Below are 13,269 nucleotides of genomic sequence, written 5' to 3'. Positions count from 1 at the left end.
TTCCCTTCTTCCTTTTCTCTCCTTTCCCCATCTCATTTTTTACCTCCTTCTGCCCAGGGAGCTGTGTAGGTTTCATCTGCGAACATTTGTCAGTGCTTCATTTCTTTGCTTGGAATTTTAATTTTTACCTGTTTCCTCAATAGCATACAGGCTCTACAGGGCACTGCTCCCTTTCACTTTGATCCCCAGAGTCAAAATAGATTGGCACATAGTAGTTGCTCACTAAATATTGGGTTGAAAAAATTGTAAGTGAATTGGTGAGCTGTGTTCTGAAAGTAAACTCTCAACGTTTTTCTACTTTGAGGATGGAGATCCTTCTACAAGGGAGTGATTTGCAGGAGGAGTGGACCTCACCTAAGCTTCTATAATTTCACACAAACAAAAACACCCAACCTTAGGGAAATTATACAGTGTACTCCTCTGGGCCTGGCTGTCTGCTTAGAAGAGACCGAGCACTGTCTGTCTTTACAGGGGCCGAGGCTATTCACGGAGGTCCTATCTTTGGAACTTCTCTTTCCACTGGAATATATACAGTTCTGTGTTTCAGTTACATTTCCTTTTTGGCGAGACAATGTGCAAAGGATACTATTTTGTGCTCACCCCTGCAAGATGAGGGACTCCCTCATGCCCCCAAGCCACATCCCAGCTCTGCTAAGGACAGACAGCTGCCAGACAACATCCTCTGCTTCCCTTGGGGGAAGCCTTAAGCTGTATTTATTTTAAAGCAGTTCCTGAAGGTCAAAGGTACACCAAAAAGGTAGCACCAAACCTCACCTGAAAAAAAAAATAGCCACGGTTTGGTACCACAATAGAAACTGCTAAAGAAAGAAGCCTTTACTCGGTAGTGTGGGTACTCAGTGGTGTGGGGGGCTGGCCCTGTGTGCCTGGGGGAACTGCTGGGCTGCTGGCAAGGAGTGAGGCCCAGCAGGGCTTTTGTCTGAGGATAATGAGCGAGGCAACTTGAATATGGATGAATAACTTCATTGAGCTGAGCTATTGTTGGCTCCTATTGGGGAGCTGGGCTGGGGGGTAATTATGGTGATGAATTTTATTATCCTTCTCATGGCGGATCCTACGCCCTACTGGGTCTTCCTCATTTAATGTTATAATCTGGTTCAGTTTTATAATCTGGTCCCATGTGTCCTCTTCTTTGGATGTGAGTGGATTCAAAGAAGGTCTGTCATCCACACATCTGGTATTTTCCTAAACTGTCAGGCCCCACCCTCCCTCTGAACTTCAGTGCAAAGCGCGTACTTCAGGGCCCCTCTGTTAGACAGTTTATTTTGTGAAATTCTGCAAGCTGCTGCTTGCTACTAACCCTCATGTGCTTTTCCGGGACCAGTCCACCCAGGATTAATCATGCTGCAGGCAAATTTCCCTGTGATTCCCCTGAAACTCTTGCCAGTTTCAGAGACCATGGAATCTTCATGAGTTGCTAAGTGTGTTTTTGTTGTACTTAAGGCATCTATCAAGCATGTAATAAAGAACAGATCTGTTAGACAACGATCTATTTACACCAGTGTATAAGATCAAAAATACCTTCTGAGACAGAACACCTTTCAAAACATGTACAAGAGCCTGAGAAGGCTGAGTCTCGACACCGCCCACCAGGCTGAATTTCTTCTTCTCTCGCTTCTGAAATGAACAGCACAGGAGTGGGCCCCTACCTACCTCCCATGTCCATCTCCCACCATGTCCTAGGAATGTCACCAGCCGCCTCATTTAATCATTGCAACTTCTGTAAATTGTATGTAATTATCTTAGACTCTGCCAGAACTAGGATTCAAACATTGGCCTAACCTCAACCCTCAGGCTCTCTTTACTCTTGTAAGTTAAAAACTGCCATTGAAAACAGAAAGGTTTGGGGCCAACAGGTGGTATGGTGGTTAATGCACTGGACTCCCATGGCCAACCACTGTTCAAGTTGACCACAGTTCAAGTCTCGGAACTGGTGGCTTGCTTTCTTATGTTCTCTCCTTGTCTCTCTCTGGTCAAATTAAAAAATAATGATAAGAAATAAGTTTAAATAATTCTTAACAAAAAGAAAAGTTTAACTGATATTCAAAGTTTACCTCACTTGAAGCCCCTTAAATGTGAAAACAAAGTTTTTCTAAAGACATAAACATTTCTTTAGGTATTCACCATTATGTTCCTTCAAAATGAAGTTGCTGGGCTGGCAGGTGATGTGGAGGTTAAGGTGGTTGGATCCCACATGGCCAACTGCACAATTTAACCTGACCCAGTGGCTTGCAAATCACACTGGGCACATGTGTACCCAAAATACTGAGAGGAGAATGGAGGACGAGGGATTGTGCTGTGGTCATTCCCCTGGAGGGGTGATTTCTCACTTTCTTTTGAGCTCTCTCTCTGGCAAGCGCGCATGCCCTATAGCAAAAATAAAAACAAAACAAAACAAAAGAAATTGTCCTGGTACATTAAAAGAGGATTATTAATTCCCTTCACAGGTAAGCCTCTCCTGAATGCATGGCGTGTTGCTGGATGCGGGATTTGAGAGCACACCTCACATTAGAAAGCGGGCTCTGCCGTGTTCACCAGCAAAGCAGTGAACCTGCACTTTAAATTCCACTGGCTTATCTGAATAGTTGTCATAGTTTTGGCTTCTGAGACCAGGCATGCCAGGTTACAACTTGTGGAAGTATGACGGGGGAGGATATGGGAGAGAGCTCCGATACCCAGCACCAGTCATTGGATGAGTCTGAGTGAGATCTTGTAGGGCCCTCCAGGGAAGCCTTGCCATTCCTGGCATCCTGAAACCTCTCAAGGAAGTATCCAGTGTGAGCATTTTGTTGGAAGAGAATCAAAAGGGTGGGGGTGAGACTTCTGAAGCCAAGCGCACAGTTGCTGAGATTCATTTTAGGATCTTCATGGGGTGGGTGAGAAAGAAAGCTTCTCTTAATGTGAGTTTGGAATCCTTTCTCTACTGGTTTCTTAAAACTTTTGGGGGAGGGAAAATGATTATGCATTGTACCCGAGGACTATGACATAGGACCAGGTTAGGGAACAACTGGGATTCTGCCAAGTTCAGCCAACGCAGGAAAACGAGGTGGCTGTTTCCGTCCCACGTTCTAACCCCAGTGCCATGAACCAGCCTGCTGTCAGCTGGCCAGCTGGGGACAGCCTCCCATGAGTGCCATCAGAAAGGGATAGATGTCCCCCCCCCCCACCTTTTTGTCTGGCCAAGCAAATATGCCTTAAAAATGTCTTAGAAGAAATGGGTTTATCCTTCATGGCGAATTGAGCGAAGATCGGGGGGAGACCTATAAGCTTGGCCAGCACATTCACACAGTTATTTGAGGAGCTGAAAACAGAAAGTGTTAGGGGCTCCAAACTTAGTGCAGTAAGCAAAAAATATAAAAAAGGAAGAACAAAAATCCTACCAAAAGGATGATCACTCTTTTGGACAAACATGTGCTCTTGATTGTGTGTGCGAGGGGAGAGCTGTGACGTGCTCCAGGCAGTGGAGGGAGACCATGCCGAGGCACTGGGGTCACTGCGGCAGTTACCATCGTTGTCTGTAGCATGCAGGAGAGTACAGTGACATCACATACACAGGGGTCTGTAAAGGAGCCTAAGGAAGATGTGTGAACATAGGAAGGGACTTCAGAACATTTCTGAGAAAGGGGAATTGAAGTGTGTGTGTATTTTGGTGCCAAAAAATTTGAAATCTAGTTTATTTATCATATGCATTTTTCGTGAACTTTTGGAAGACCCCCCTCCTCATGGTAGTGCTAAGAATAGGCTATGTACCACAATGTTTCAGGGTATCTTCATCCAAGAGAATAAAACACAACACGAGATGGGACGCTCTGCTCCAGTGAATAGGGTCCTGTCCAAAGGAGAAGGAAGTGGGTTTGCCAGGATTTATGGATGTTAAACCTGTCCTGCCCAAGAAATTCATTTATTTAACAAATATTTATTGTGTAGCTGCTGTGAGTCAGGCGAAGGGGAACAAGGTGAATGCTCTTCCTGCCTCCAGTTGGTAGGAAAGATGTCACATCTGGTGGCCATGGGTACGCGGATCTTTGACGAGTCTGAGATCTCCCTTCTCTATAGTCTGGCAGTGTATTCTGCCCCCAGCCCTGCCCTTTGCTTTGTTCAATACTTCCAGGCCAAACAGCATCTCAGGTGTTCCCTTCCTGAGAAGCGCATGCCTTGCATAGCATTAGGAGTGTAAAGCACTAGAAAATATTTCCCGTTCTAAATAAACTGCATGGTTTCCTGGCCTCTTGAGAGTTTGCTGATGTGAAACAATTTCATTTGTGCTGGATCACCCCATAATAAGATCACACGTAAAGCTAAGGGAACTGGATTTAGAATGGCTGGTGTTTACAGCAGTCCCTGTCTCAGGTAATAACAGCTACCATTGGGGCCAGCATGTGGTGTGGTGATTAAGGCACAAGACTCGTACATGGCTAACTATGGTTTGAGTCCTAGACCTAGTGGCTTGCTTTCTCTCTCTCTGGTCGAACATAATAATAATAATAGTAAATAAAATAAAATAATAAATAATTCTAAAAAAAAAAACCGCTGACATGAACTGAGGTTCAACCATTTACAAACCCCATTTCTTTCAATCCTCCCAACAAACCTGTAAAGTAGAAACTTCATATTTTATAGTTAAGAGGCTCAGCGAGGTTCAGTAACTTACATGTGGACCCAGAGCTAGCTCATGGCAACAGTGAAACTCGAGCCCAGGCAGCCCACCCCCAGAGCCCATGCCTTGTCCACTCAGTAAACAGCCAGCTGTGTGTGGTGTCCTTGAAACCACAGACAACATCCAGAAAAGCCAGCCCATTGATCTTAGTGCTTCTTACAGCACCACCACCTCTTGTTATGCTTGCATAACATAATTTTTCCCTTTGTGTTCATTTGTTACATACACACTACTGACTGGTTGCGTGTACTGCACAATGGGAATACCGATTGAAGGATGCTGTTCCTGCCCCCTTAAGCATTTTCAGAGTGCGCATATTATTAGAACATTGAGCGAAAGCATGACGTATGATCATGGCTTACGAAGAGAGGCAATACAGATAGGTGTGTGCTGTATAAGGTGGGGGTATCCGTTATCCAAAATGCTTGGGAGGAGAAGTGTTTTGAATTTTGGATTTTTTTTTTGGAATAGTTGCATATATATAAAATGAGATATCTTGGGGATAGGACCAAAGTCAAAACACAGTTCATTTATGTTTCACATATACCTTACACATAGAGCTGAGATAATTTTTTTTTTTATTGGGCACTTGCACTCGCCAGAAAGACAGAGAGAGGCAGAGAGATAGAAAGCAAGAAATCACCCCCTAGAGGGGATGGCCATGCCGCAATCCCTTCTCCTCTGTTCTCCTCTCAGGATCTTGGGCACGCAAGCACACGTGCCTGGCGTGAGTTTAAGCCACCGGGTCTGGGACTCAAACCACAGTCAACTACATGGGAGTCCAGCAACATAGCCATTACGCTAACTGCTGGTCCCCAGAGCTGAGATAATTTTACACAATATTTTGTATTGCAGCCTTTTGCCTGCAGACTTCTCACATGAGGTCAGGTGTGGAATTTTCCATTTGTGGTGTCATGTTGGTGCTCAAAACATTTCAAATTCTGGAGGGTTTGGGATTTGGGGTTTTCCAATTAGGGATCCTCAATTATGGCATGTCCTGAGCAACACACACCATTATCTGTTGCTAGGAGTTTGGAGATGAGCGAGGTTATTCTGGCTATGAGGAGCTGGAGGATGCCTTGTGGAGAGATAGAACTTGATCTTGGCTGTGGAAAAATGGTGGAGTTTGTTGGACAAGATGGCAGGGAAGAGCAATCCAAGCCGGAGAAAATACTTGAGCAAGTGCATGAAAATGAGAATGAGCTGGGCTTTTTATGGGAAAAGGCAGGGGCCTCGAATAATGAAGGCAAGGCTGGCCTGGAGACAGGGGGGTTGATAATGGGGTGTGGCAGGAAATTAGGGAGACAGATGAGTTTGTGCTGAATGATAGAGGTAGACCTTTTCTATAGGCGATAGACAATAGAAAATGGGAGTGGGTGGGCCATGAATCGTAGTTGTCAGAGGAAATTAATGATGAGAGAGTCAAACCAGGGTGAGTCCAGTTTGTGGGACTAGTTTAGGTGTGGGTGGAGCATTGGGAAGTAAAGAGAAAGGTGTGCAAACAACAGGATGGGGAGAATCAGAACAGATTTGGGCAAGTAAGAGCTAGACTTTCAGCTCAGTATTTTCTGATTCCTTATTACTCTTGCCTCATGCCTTATTCACCTCTTACAACATTTATCACCATATTGAATTTTTTAAAATTGATATGTAATTCACATACCATAACCCTTTTAAAATGGACAATTCAGTGGCTTTTATTGGGTAAGAAAAGTCATGACATATTTTTCTCTGTTTTTCTATGCAAAAATGCATTATGACTTTTCTGATGACCCAATAATATAGTCATGGAGTTGAGCAATCATTACCACTATCAATTTCGGAACACTTTTATCAACCCCCAAAAGCCCTAAACCATCAGCAGTCACTCACTCCCATTTTCCTCTTCCTTCAATACCTAATGATCACCAGTCTACCTTCCATGTCTGTGAATTTGCCTATTCTGAGTATTCCATATGAATGACATCATATAAGTCTAGCTTCTTTCACATAGCAAGTTTTCAAGGTTCCACCTTTTTTATTTTAATGACTGGATAATATCCCATTGTGGATACACCACAATTTGTTTATCCATTCACCAGTTGATAGATGTTTGGAGTTATTTCCACTTTGGGGCTATTAGAAATAACTCCACTGTGAATATTCATGTATAAGACTTTGTGTGGACATATGTTTTTGTTTCTCTGGTGTATACCTAGAAATAGAATTGCTGGGTCATATGGAATTCCATGTTTAACTTTTTGAGAAACTTCTGTGCTGTTTTCCAAAGTGATCACGCCATTTTGCATTCCCACCAACAATGCACAATATTTCAATTTCTCCATATCATTGCCAATACTTGTTTTCTGTGTATATGTATTTAAACAATAGCCATCTGTGGGCCAGCAGATGACGTGGAGGTTAAGGCAGCTGGATCCCCTGTGCAGTTCAAATCCCAGATCCAGGAGCTTGAAAATCATGCTGGGGTGTGTGTGTGCATAACCAAAGTCCTGAGAGGAGAATGGAGAACGGATTGCAGCATGGCCACCTTTCCAGGAAGTCATTACTCACTTTCCCCCTCTCTCTCTCTCTGGTGAGTGCATATGCCCGATAGCAAACTAATAAATAAATAAATAAAGAGTAGACATCCTAGTGGATATGAGATAGCATCTAATTGTAGTGCTTATTTGCATTTCCCTAATGACAATATTTATCTTTTCATATGTTCATTGGCTATTATATATTTTTGGGAAATTATCTGTTCAAATCCTTTGTTTTTAAATTGCTTATCTTTAATGTTGATTGAAAACATCCTTTATATATTCTAGATACTGGATCTTTACTGCAATGTCTACTAGAATTGCAGACATTTCTCACGTCTACAGATTGGGTTGTCAAATCAATTTCTTTTTTTTTTTTGGGGGGAGAGGTTTTTGCTATAGGGCACATGCACTCACCAGATAGAGAGAGACAGAGAGACAGAAAGCGAGAAATCACCCCTCAGGGGGGGATGGCCACGCCACAATCCCTTCTCCTCCATTCTCCTCTTGGGATCTTGGGCACGTACACACACGCTCCCAGCATGAGTTTAAGCCACCGGGTCCAGGACTCGAACCGTGGTTGACTAAGTGGGAGTCCAGGGACATAGCCATTACGCTAACTGCTGGTCCTCAAATCAGTTTTTTGGTAGTGTCCATTGAAGCACACATTTATATGTTTTTTGTTGTTGCTTATATATATGGTTGGTGTTAGATCTTGGAAACCATTGTCCAAAGTAATGTTGCAAAGATTTACTCTTCTGTTGCATAGTTTTAACCCCGCTTAGTTAGGTCTTTGATTAATTTGGAGTTACTTTTTCAATATGCTATGAAGTAGAAGTCCAGTTCCATTCTTTGCATGTGACTATCCAGTTGTCTCAGCACTGTTTGTTGAAAAGATGATTCTTTAGCCCCCGAATTATCTTGGCACCTTTTCAAAAATCAGTTACCCATAAATGCATAGGTTTAATTCTGAGCTTTCAATTCTATTTAATTGATCTATGTCTATCTGTGAAGATAGACCATTCCATCTTGATTCCTGAGGTTTTGTAGTAAGTTGTTGTTATTGGTTTTTAATTTTGCCAGAGGGTATGTGCACTTAACTGACAGGGGCCGAGAAAGCGCACCCCATGGAGAATGGGCACGCATACACGTATGCCTGGTGTGTTTCTCGAGCTGCTAGGTTTAGGCCTTGTAACACAGGCCTGGCCATGGGGGATCCAGCCACGCCATGGGCTGGCCCTGTAATAAGTTTTGAAATCAGGAAGTATGTGCTTGTAATTATGATTGCTTTGGCTATTTTCATCACTGTATTTTAATAATTTGTGCCCATCCCTTCCCCCTTAGAGAAGTGGGCACTTAAAAGAGCTCATGGTAGGAACACAGAAAACATTTGGCAGGAAGAAGAGAAAGAAAACAGGATGACCCAAGCCTGTTGGTAGGAATGAGAAGACAGATGATAGAAATACGCAAGTCAGGTTGGAGGGATGAGAGGTTAGGAGCCAACTTGGTTGATAAGCAGGAGGCATCTATGAGCTATTTAGACACAGCAAATTGGAGGTAAGACTAAGATGTCCAAGTACTCGAGAAACTCATCAATTCAGATGTCATTAGAAGTAAGCCAGCCCTGAGCAGGAAACGTGCTGCCAGAATTTCTCACATCAGAATAATGGGAGAATGCTTGCAAGGAAGGGCAGAAGAGCTCCTCCTGGCTATTAACAAGTATTTTTAAAAAAATCTACTGAGGCACTCTTTAAGCTCTCAAACAGACCTAGGATCAAGGCCAAGGGCAGCTAGTGGAAACAGCCTCATTCTGCAAATTCCTGCAGGCCTGGTCCTCACGACTCACAGCTGGGCTGTCTGAGCTGCATGGGTGGATGATGAGGTCAGATCCAAAGGGGCTTCTCTTTTCACTCTTGCAAAATCAGGGCCTGCTCAGCTGACGGCCCTGAATGAATCAGAGGCTCAGGTTTCCACTCCAATTCCGAGCAGATGCCCTGTGCTTCCCAAACACCCGCCAGGGCTGACACACTCTGCTCCAGGGCAGCATTTTAAAGTAGGTGTTTGTCATCTGGTGACCGAGTACTCTCTGGAAGGTGGCCTTTCATTTATAACTCCAGTCTCAGCCTCCCAGAAACGTTATTACAACGGTATGATTCCAGTCTACCAAACAGTGAACTCATTTCCTCTTTTACTGAGAACACTCTGCTCTTAGTCAAGAGTGAAACATCTCCCCAGGTTGAGTAATTTTGGTTGAGGTGGTAATCAACAAACCCCTAGTTTGAACACGAAGGCGTTCTGAGCCCTGCGTGTGCTTGGGGTACATGGGTAAGTTGATTCACTCCTGTGTGTCCTGAAAAGTATAAATATCACCCATTCATTCAGCCAGCCAGCAGATTGTGCTAGCAGGTGGGTAGGTAGAATGGGATCCTACCTTCAAGGCTAGTAGGGAGGAAGTAGTAAATGTTCCCCCTTGGGAGAGCCCCAGAGAAGAGTTTTTTACCTAGGCAGTGAAGGATAGTGGGGTTCAGATTGGCAGCGATGGAATTGGGAGATGCACCTGCAGGTGCTGAGGGCTGCCCAGCCTCGCGATCCTGCAGTAGCCACAGTCAGAGCAGTCTCTATCTACTCTAGCCCTTTCTTTAAGGGCTAGATAGGGATCTGCATGGGAGCTGGCCTGGAGTGACCAATATATGTGAGGATTGCATGACGCAGTTGTTGGGAGCTTGGGTTTTGCGGTCTTATAGGGCCTGACGTCTTATTCCTGTTTTGCCACTTGCTTGCTGCCTGGGCAGTTTACTTAGCTTCTTAGCCTCCATCTTCATCTGGAAAATGTGGACAAGATTCGTTTTAAGACTTGTAAAGATCGTGAGAGAATATGGCACCATGTTTTGCAAATTTTCCTATAAATTCAGTAAATAGTGGCCATTATTAAAATACCTCATGGATAGGCAGAGATTAGATGCCAAGATCTATGAAGGGTGCTTAAGAGGTCTTGTTTCTTTCCCCAGGAAAGAGGCTGGACCTGACTGGGAGGCCTTGTATTGCATTTTATGAGTCTTATTTCCTCTTATGTTGTGTTCCTAACTGTCATTGTCCACTCTCCTTTCTTCTTGCCCATGTTGAGCTGCAAAAGCCTTCAAAATGCTCCCTTCAACTTTGGGAGGTGACCCAGAGGGACCACCCGACCCAGAGCCCAAAGAAGCCTTTGGAACATTGTACACAACTGCTTGCCCCTCTGAAGTGAGAGGACACTGCTCTAATTTTTTTGTTTTTAAAACTTTATTTATTTATTTCTTCTATGAGAAAGAGAGCCGAAGAGAGTGACAGAGGGAGAGACAGCACTCTCAACAGGGTCTGGACGTGGTATTACACTCCAGGCTCAGCCAGTTCCAGGTCCTAGGCATACATATCTGACGTACTCGGGTCTTCAGATGTGAGCCTAGACCCTTCCTAACTGGGTCAGCTTTGCAGCGTCTCACAGTTTACTACTGCACCCTATCATGCCCTGTAAATTGTAAAAAAAAAACCCCAAACAAACAAACAAACAAAAAAAAAAAAACAAGAAAAGAAAAAATTGCCAGAGAGAGAGACAGAGAGTGAGAGAGAGAGAGAGAGAGAGAGAGAGAGAGAGAGAGAACCACCCAATGGAATATGGTTACACCACAATCCCTTCTCTTTCATTTCTCCATCCCGTTGGGGTTAGGGGCACACACACATCCTCACTGCATGTCTTGCAAGGCACTGGGGCCAGGACTCAAACTGTGAAGTTGGCCATGTGAGACCTGGCTCCTTTAACTACAAGGCCACAGGGCTGGTCCAACAAACATTAATGTGTAGGGTTTCTTTAGAGAGACTGGGATACTTGTCTGATACCTTCAGCTTTAACAGGCTTCTCAAAAATTCTAGAGAAGACACACATCCCAAATGCTGACTGCATGTAGCCAGGCTTCGCCTCTTTGTTGGGCTCGGCCTGTAGGGAATGACAGGACCTGGCACAGTGAGTGGATGTGCTGCTGCTCATTAACATCAGACAGCAGCTGGATGGTGGCATGATGGTAAAACAGGACGCTCCATGAGGCTGGCCTGTGTGGGAAGGTTCTGGGTTCATATCTGGAGACACACTGGACATGTGCATGCCCATGATCTGGGGCTGGCTGAGGCTGGGTGTGGATCATGGCATAAAGACCCTGCTGGGGATGCTGTCTGTCTTTACCTCTGTCTGTCTCTCTCAGTCATGGGAGAAATACAGAAGTAAACAAACAAAATCAAATGGCAGAGAATCCTCTCAGGTGGATTGTTCCATCTCCATCCCTGCTGTTCTTTTATTAGAAGAAGATATTTAATTTCTCTGGGCTGAAACCCAGTGGATAGTGGCAGGAATATTATGAACCAAGGGTAATTCAAAAGCAATTTCCCACTTGGCTGCAAATGCCCTTAGACAGTCATTTAACTGTTGGCTAAGTACAGCCGATCCTTGAACAACGCAGGTGTGAACTCCATGTGTCACTTATACATAGATATTTTTTCAATAAATAAATTACAAAATACAGAACTGTAAATGTATTCCCTTTTACGGTTTTCTTAACATCTTTATTTTATCTTACTGTAAGAATACAATATGTAATTTGTAAGAGGGTCCCTCAAAGTTTATAGAAAGTGAAATTAAAGCACAAATTTTATTTTGGTTCCAAAAATTAAAAATCCATGCATAACTTGTTCATAATGAAACATTTTTCACAAACTTTTTGAAGACTCCCCCCTCGTATAAGTCACAAATATAACTCAGTGGTTCATGTTATTGGTAAACGTTTGGAGTCAACAGTGGGATTGTAGCAGTTAGTTACTATTAACATTTTTTAAGAGAATTATTTAATTTTATTTATTATTATTATTTAATTCGCTCTAGGGCACACTTACTCACCAGAAAGAGACAGAGACACAGAGAGAGAGAAAGTGAGAAAGCAAGCTACCAGATCTGGGGCTTGAACCCATGGTCAGCCATGTGAGTCCAATACCTCAACCACCATGCCATTTGCCAGCCCAACTACTATTAACTTTTAAATCAAAAGTTAATGCAGATTTTCTACTGAGCATCCCTAACCTGCACTGTTCAGGTCCCTTCTGTGGTGCCAGACACTGGGAATATAGAGCATCATGGGCTTTAGGTGGCCCTTGTGCACAGCTTGGAAGTCATTGGAATCACAGGGTGGTGGGCCAGTGTCAGCCACCAACCCAGGAGTTGCCGAGATTAGTCAGAGTTGTCTAGGTTTTCCAGGGCCAAACTTTTGTACCAGTAAGCGGTTTATAGGGTGTGTGGAGGGGACGGGGAACACTGGCCACATCAGTGATTGTGTGACCACACCAGATCTGCCAGGAGTTGAGGGTACAGCTCTGGGTTAGCAAATGGCTTTCTCTGTGCAAAGAAGCTTTGAAACTTCAAAGGTTAGTGGCTGTCCTAATATTCCAAAGGAAGGCTTCAGAGCAATGTCAAAAGATGGGCCAACCCTTGGAACACAAGGAGTAACTCAGAAGATGAGGTAAATAAAAGCCAAATTCTGATATCTTTCTCCAGGCTACAGAAACCCACTTCCTGATAACTCAGGGGAGCACTAGCACACAACGAAGCTCAGGATGTTTTTGAATGAGATGAAAGATACACAGAGATTTGAGTACGTCAGTGACCCTTGTGGGTGGCCAGCAGAGTGCTGGGCAACGTTGGAGACCAATGCCTCAGTTGGGGAGGGGTGTTTATTTTCAGGCTTTTGGGCACAATTTTGACTGTGATAGAAAAATAATATGCAAAAACCTGTTCTGGGAAGAGAAGCAGAAGTAGGTGTTTTTGTTTTCTCACTAGACATGTTGACATCCCTTCAAAAGTATTGCTTAATCTCAAGTGTAATTGGGAATGGGAAGTGTTAGAATTAATTGCTTATTGGTTATCCTACAGTTTGTCTTCTAGGGGAAAACCAGAACTTCCTAGGATGTCACAAAAAAAAAAAAAATGGTGGCATGATGGTTAAGGTGCTGGATCTCATTTGGCTGACTTTGCAGTTGGAGTCCCAGACCCGGTAGCTT

At 43.8% G+C, this 13,269-nt stretch overlaps 1 protein-coding gene across 3 annotated transcripts in view; it reads left to right on the top strand.

Moving 5' to 3' along the window:
• The window catches only part of PDPN (podoplanin), a 36,826-nt gene that overhangs the window by 1,162 nt on the left and 22,395 nt on the right, over nucleotides 1–13,269 (top strand). The gene's annotated exons all lie outside the window — the stretch shown is intronic.

The sequence above is a fragment of the Tupaia chinensis genome, unplaced genomic scaffold (genome assembly GCF_000334495.1).
Source record: "Tupaia chinensis unplaced genomic scaffold, TupChi_1.0 Scaffold000146_1, whole genome shotgun sequence".
NCBI lineage: Eukaryota > Metazoa > Chordata > Mammalia > Scandentia > Tupaiidae > Tupaia > Tupaia belangeri.
The sequence above is the reverse complement of the archived record's forward strand: the minus strand, read 5'-3'. Positions and strand labels throughout refer to the sequence as shown.